Source organism: Myotis brandtii, unplaced genomic scaffold (assembly GCF_000412655.1).
Source record: "Myotis brandtii unplaced genomic scaffold, ASM41265v1 scaffold986, whole genome shotgun sequence".
In the NCBI taxonomy this organism is placed as follows: domain Eukaryota; kingdom Metazoa; phylum Chordata; class Mammalia; order Chiroptera; family Vespertilionidae; genus Myotis; species Myotis brandtii.
In genome coordinates, this window is record NW_005372102.1 from 2,050,077 (window position 1) to 2,056,351 (window position 6,275).

Here is a 6,275-nt window from a genome sequence, read left to right on the forward strand (position 1 = left end):
TCCTCTGCTGCCTGGCCCAGGCTGCCCCCCCGGGCCCCCAAACCCCACAGCTGTGCACAGGCCGGGACCTCAGCCCAGGGTTCAGTCAGGGTTACTCCACAGGCCCTGCCCAGTGGGACGTGGGACCTCCTCACAGCATGTCAGGGCAAGAAGACCTGAGGTCACCCTGTTCGACACCCCCATTTTCTTGATTTATTTTGATTGTTTTTCGACACCCCCATTTTAAAGACGAGGGAGCGAGACCCAGAGAGGGAGCACAGCGGCAGTGGCCAGGCCTCGAATGGGCTCTGAACACCCTGGGGACCCACGAGCTGGAGGAGACGGCGTGCCCAGTGCCCCTGGGAGACCCGGGAGGGACTGTGGGGTGGGGCTGGGGCCAGGTGCTGCTCAAGGGGCGGACTTCCTCTCAGGCCTCCGGTTCCACGCTGGCCGGGCAGCTGCTGCTGGCCTTCCTGGGCACCGGCTATTGGCCAAGCCAGACCGCGCGCGCCCTGGGGCGGGGGTACCCAGCCGGTGCCACGGAAGTGCCGATGGAGTGAACGGCAGAATGTAAACACACAGAGGACCACGTACCCTAAACGGCGCCCTCGGTTTAATCTGAAACGCGCCTTTGACATCCAGACGCAGGCCTACCTGAGGCCACGTGAGCGCTTGTTAAGCCGTTGCTTTCACAGATGCTTTGCCTTCAGTAAAGCCCAGCTTTCCTCATTTCCCTGGGAACTCACAGGAGCCACAACATGCTTGCTGAGCAAGTCAATGAGAAAGAACAAAACTGTGTTGAGCGGGGGTGGGGGGTGGGGGGGCAGGCTCCCCACCCCCATGAGGGGTTGTCCTGCCTGTGGAGTCCCTGAGGCCTAGCACCTCCGCCTGACCCTCGACCCCTCGGACGAGCCACAGCTGGCGAAGAGGCACCCGTCAATGCCGTGAAGGAAACGAAACCCACGCATCCGGGGCTCGCAGGGAAAGGAGTCACCAGGATAAAGAGTCTGAGTCTATAGCCCGGCCGGCTTGGCTCAGCGTCGGCCTGGGAACCAGGTCTCGGTTCAGTTCCCGGTCAGGGCACAGGCCCGGGCTGCAGGCTGGATCCCCAGTGGGGGGTGTGCAGGAGGCAGCCGATCCATGATTCTCTCATCATCGATGTCTCTATCTCTCTCTCCCTCTCCTCTCCTCTCTGAAACGAATACAAATATATCTTATGTTTCTATTATACATACTGTTATAAACAATGCTCAGGATGGAGTTTTTCGTGGCCCCGTCCCCCTGTGGTGGTCATGGGGGGCTACCCTGGGAGGGCCCTCGCCCGCCTTCCTATGTCAGCCTCGAGCCCAGCTCTGCCTGGAGGAATGACCCAGGCCTCCTGCACCTCACGAGGCGGGGACAGTGGTGGCCTGTGTGTGTGCAGTGGGAGCTGCTCCTGGCCCAAGGCTTCCCTGTGTCCTGGAGCCTGACCGCTGGAGAGAGGGCGGTCCAGTCAGGGAGCAGCCAGAGAACCAGCCGCCCTCCCCAGTGCAGAGGGCCTGGATGGACGATGAGTGCAGGGGAGGGTGCGGGGGGGGGGGGGGGGTGGAGGGTGGTGGGGAGGAGGGTGGCCCTGGAGCAGCCCAGCTGGGCTTGAACCGTTCCTTCTGCAACGCCGCCCGGAGCAGCCACGCCGGGAGGTGCACGTCGCAAAAGAGGCTCTCAGGTTGTGTATTCCCACGGAAGTTAGCCTATGAACTAAGTCAAAATACTCACATCTTGCCCTGGCTGGTGTGGCTCAGTGGAGAGAGCGTCGGCCTGCAGAATGAAGGGTCCCGGGTTCGATTCCGGTCAAGGGCACGTACCTCAGTTGCAGGCTCCTCCCCGGCCTCGGCCCTGGTCGGGGTGCGTGCAGGAGGCAACCAATCGATGTGTTTCTCTCACATGGATGTTTCTCTCTGCCTTTTCCCCTCCCTTCCACTCTCCCTAAAAATCAATGGAGAAATATCCTCGGGTGAGGATTACAAAAAATACTCACACCTTAGGGTTGGAAATAGGTGCCAATGCTGCATGCCTTCAGCACCCGGCTTTACGTATTTTATATTTTTGTAATCCTCACCCCAGGACGTGTTCACTGATTTCAGAGGGAGGGAGAGAAACATCGGTCCGCTGCCTCCTGTACGCACCCCAACCACAGATCCAACCGGATGTGCCCTGACCGGGAATCGAACCCGAAACCTCTCAGTGTAGGGGATGACGCGCCCACGGACCGAGCCACACGGGCCAGGGCTCGTCTTTATTTTCATGGTGTGAGACCAGCTATGTGGGCAGTGGGACTTAGTTCCCACGCTTACTGACTTTTTTGGTATCGACTTTTCACTTCACTAATCAGGGCTTGACTACCTCAGATGCAAGGTCACTCGGGGGTGGGCTGGACCGACCGGCACTTCCCTTTTCCTAGCAAATCCGTCACAGACAGAAACGAGAGGGAAATTTCACTCGCCACAGACGAGCGCAGCACCCTCACGCACCAGAGACGCTTCGTTCGCAGGGATCCCAAATGTGTCTTAATTAAAACAGACTCTGTTCCTGCTTTTAATTCTGATTAAAGCGCGTCTCCCAAGGGCTGCTGCCAAGTCACGCTCTGATGGCTTGTGCTTCAAGCGCAGGCCCACGCGGCTGTTTTGCTGGTTGTTTTTCAAGCTACACTCTCCCTTTCCTCCCGAGGAAACGAAACCTGGATTTCTCGTTGAGCCCTTTCCAGACGCCCTGGCAGCAGCGCGACAAGAAGTGACAGGGTCCGAGACGTCGGGAACAGGGAACGTCTCTGTGTAAGGGAGGGGCACGCCCTTCTCTTCTTTCCCTCCTGCTGCCTGGACCCAGGAGGTGATGGCAGGAACTTAGGCAGCCATTCTGCACTGGGAGGCAACATGTTAAGGATGGTAGGAGAGCAAGCTCGAAGGGCCCAGGTCCCTGAGGAGTTCTGGGGGCTGCCGTACCTCCCAGGATCGCCTCCCTCTGGGTCTCCTTTATGGAAACATGAATAATCTTATTTAGGCTGCAATGATGCTGCATTTTTCTTCCCTGCAGCTGAAACCAGTCCTCAGGGACACGCCCACTGCCCTGAGGTTGGCCTTCACCCCAAGTAGCTTCAATCTGGGCAGGAGAATCTGAGCAGCAGCAACCACCCCGGCCTTGGAGTCAGTCAAAGACAGACCCACAGAGCACAGTCCACCACGTGTCTGCCCGAGTCACACGCCGGACAAGGTGTCTGGGGGAGGAGCAGGTTTCAGGGGGCAGATGGAGAGCGCAGAGGGACACGCTGGGTTTCAGGGGATCTGTCACACACTAACTGGCAAAGAACAGGTGGAGGGGCTTGGGCTCCCGGGGCAAGGCTCAGGCTGCAGACGGGAGTGTGGGGCAGGTGGGGAAATGGCTGTGTGCGAAATATGACGCAGGAAGGCGCCCGAAATGACAGGGATGCTTCCCCGCACTAAGTCTGGAGGCTCTCGAGTGAGAAGGTGGGAGAGCCAGAGGAGGCTCAGCCAAGGAGACGGAGAAGAGCCGCAGGGAGCGGCAGAGACCGCGACGATGGGTGATCCGGCACGGGTGGTCCTCCCGGCCAGGAGCACGGTGTCTGGGAGGGGAGCACTCCGCGGGCCACCTGCTGCTGGGCTGAGCTCCGATCGCTGGACTTAGCAGCACTGAGGTCAGGGATGACTTTGAGGGACAGCCTCGCAGGAGGGGCTGGTGGGAATCTGGTTGGAGTGGTGGGTTCAGGAGAGAAGAGGCTGACGGAGCCGGAGAGGAGGCAACTCCAGCGGGTGGTACGCTTAGGGGAGCCGCGGCTGGGCGGCAGCTGGAGGCCAGCGGGGAAGTCAGGCAGGTTCTCAGAAACGGACGTGGGTGACCACCAGCACCCAGAGAGGAAGAGGCGGAGACAGATCTGTCGCCTCCTGTACTCACCCAACCAGAGGTCCAGCCGGCACGCACCCTGACCACGAATCGAACCCGAAACCTTTCAGTGCACTCAGGAGGCTGGCACTGACTTTAACGGAACAGAGGGGCCGGGGGGCCAGCACCATCTGGGCACCCCGACCCTGTGCCAGGGCAACAGGAGCAGCAGAGAGCACATTCTCTCTCGGGCAGGCGCCACGCCCCTCTCCGGCTCCAAACCAGCCCATTTCAGAGCAGCCGGAGGGGGCGCTGGGTGGGGTCAGGGAAAGCCCGGGCTGTGGGGAGGCAGACCCGGCCCTGGCTTCCCTCTCCCGGCCAGCGTGTGGCAACCTCTCCGTGCCTCAGTTTCCCCGGCTGACGGTGGGAATTTAAAGTGAGCCCCCACACCTGTTTTTAGCGTCTGCTCGGCACATGATAGGTTCTCAGATTTTGGTGGCTGTTTTTATGGATCCAAATTGGGGCACCGTTGGGAGTGGGAAATAGTGAATATTGGGGTGGGGGGGACTAGTGAATACGGGGGAATTATCCTTTTCTTCCTTTACCAGGTGTACCGGTTAATAGTGCGGATTTTTTTCACTAGAGTTACACATATGTTGATATATATGTGATTTGATATGTATGCTATTTTGTTGTATTGACAGCAAGCTTCAAAACTTCATATGTCATATTTTCTGAAGGTGTTAACATCATAGATATTTTTATGCTTAAAAATGTCGAATTTCGTGCCAAAAAAGGAGCATTGGCAGGAAGTTTTAATTCATTACTTTATTTTGAAGAAAAGCGCTGCTGAAAGCGATCGTATACTTCGGGAAGCTTATGGTGAACATGCTCCGTCTCAAGATACTTGTGATCGCTGGTTTAAACGCTTTAAAAGTGATGATTTCTATGTGGAAGACAAAGAACGTCCAGGTCAACCGAAAAAGTTTGAAGACCAACAATAACAAGCATTATTGGATGAAGATGCGTGTCAAACTCAAAAACAACTTGCAGAAAGAATAAACGTTGTTCAGCAAACAATTTCCGATCGTTTACAAGCAATGGGAAGATTTTAAAGGAAGGAAAATGGGTGCCACATCAACTGAACGAAAGACAAATGGAAAACCGAAAAGTCATCAGTAAAAAGTTGCTTCAATGGCACGAAAGAAAGTCTTTTTTGCATCAAATTGTGACTGGTGATGAAAAGTGGATTTATTTTGAGAATCCCAAATGCACAAAATCATGGGTTGATCCAGGTCAACCATCAACATCAACTGCAAGGCCAAATCGCTTCGGAAAGAAGACAATGCTCTGCGTTTGGTGGGATCAGGAAGGTGTGGTGTATTATGAGCTTCTAAAACCAGGTGAAACCATTAATACTGATTGCTATTGACAACAAATAATCAATTTGAGCCACGCTTTGATCGTGAAACGACCAGAATGGGCCAGAAGACACGGCAAAGTAATTTTGCTTCATGATGACGCACCATCACACACTTCAAAACCAGATAAAGGCACGTTAAGAGATCTTGCCTGGGAAGTATTAACCCACCCGCTGTATTACCAGACCTTGCTCCTTCAGATGACCACTTGTTCCGATCAATGGCACACGCACTTTCTGAGCAGCACTTCAAAACGTACGAGGAAGTGGAAAATTTGGTCTCTGAATGGTTTGCCTCAAAACAAGAAAATTTCTATTGGGACGGTATCCACAAATTACCTGAAAGATGGGGGAAATGTGTAGCTAGCGATGGACATTACTTTGAATAAAGCACTTTTGATGTTTCTCTTGAAATTATCGTGTTTTCTTTGATTACAAAATCCGCACTATTAACCGGTACACCTGGTAAGTCCTGTTTACTGGGGCGATTAAAAAAAAAGAGGTTTAGTCAAGGAGCCGGGAAGTCCAAAAAGGTGGTGACCGAAAGCAAGGAGGCGGGAAGCACGGCCGTGGGGAACTGCCCGCAGGTGGTGGGGCGGTGCGGGTGCAGGTGCGGGTGCGGGTGCGGGAACAGCCTCGCCCCTCCACTCCGGCCCCGCCTCTCCACCTCCGTACCTGCCTGCAGGCGGCTCCACGGCGCTCTCGCACCTTCTTTCTAGCTTCCACTCGCCGCCACCGGGGCTGCCCGGCACAGAGGGCGCGAAGGGACCGGGAGTTTCGGTGGCTGCCCCACTTCGCTCCTGCTCCGCTGGGATTCCGCAAGCGCCCGAGCGTCTGCAGTGGGCAGGAGGAAGGGCGTGCGGGTTGGGTGTCGTCGCCTAGCAACCAGCATCACGCTCCGGCGCCGTGGCGAGAAGACTACAACCCCCAGAATGCCTAGCGCCCGCGGCGCGGCAGAGGACAGGGCCCCGCCCCTGCGATGCCCGACGGGACTTGTAGTTTC

The 6,275-nt window shown here is 56.2% G+C and overlaps 1 protein-coding gene across 1 annotated transcript in view; it reads right to left on the bottom strand.

The window, feature by feature from the left end:
• The window catches only part of CFAP99 (cilia and flagella associated protein 99), a 22,359-nt gene extending 16,176 nt beyond the window's left edge, over positions 1–6,183 (bottom strand). Inside the window, exon 1 of the mRNA XM_005886472.2 lies at positions 5,948–6,183. The gene's annotated coding sequence lies outside the window, so the exon portion shown is untranslated. The remainder of the gene's footprint in view (positions 1–5,947) is intronic.
• Between the last annotated feature and the right edge of the window lie 92 nt (positions 6,184–6,275).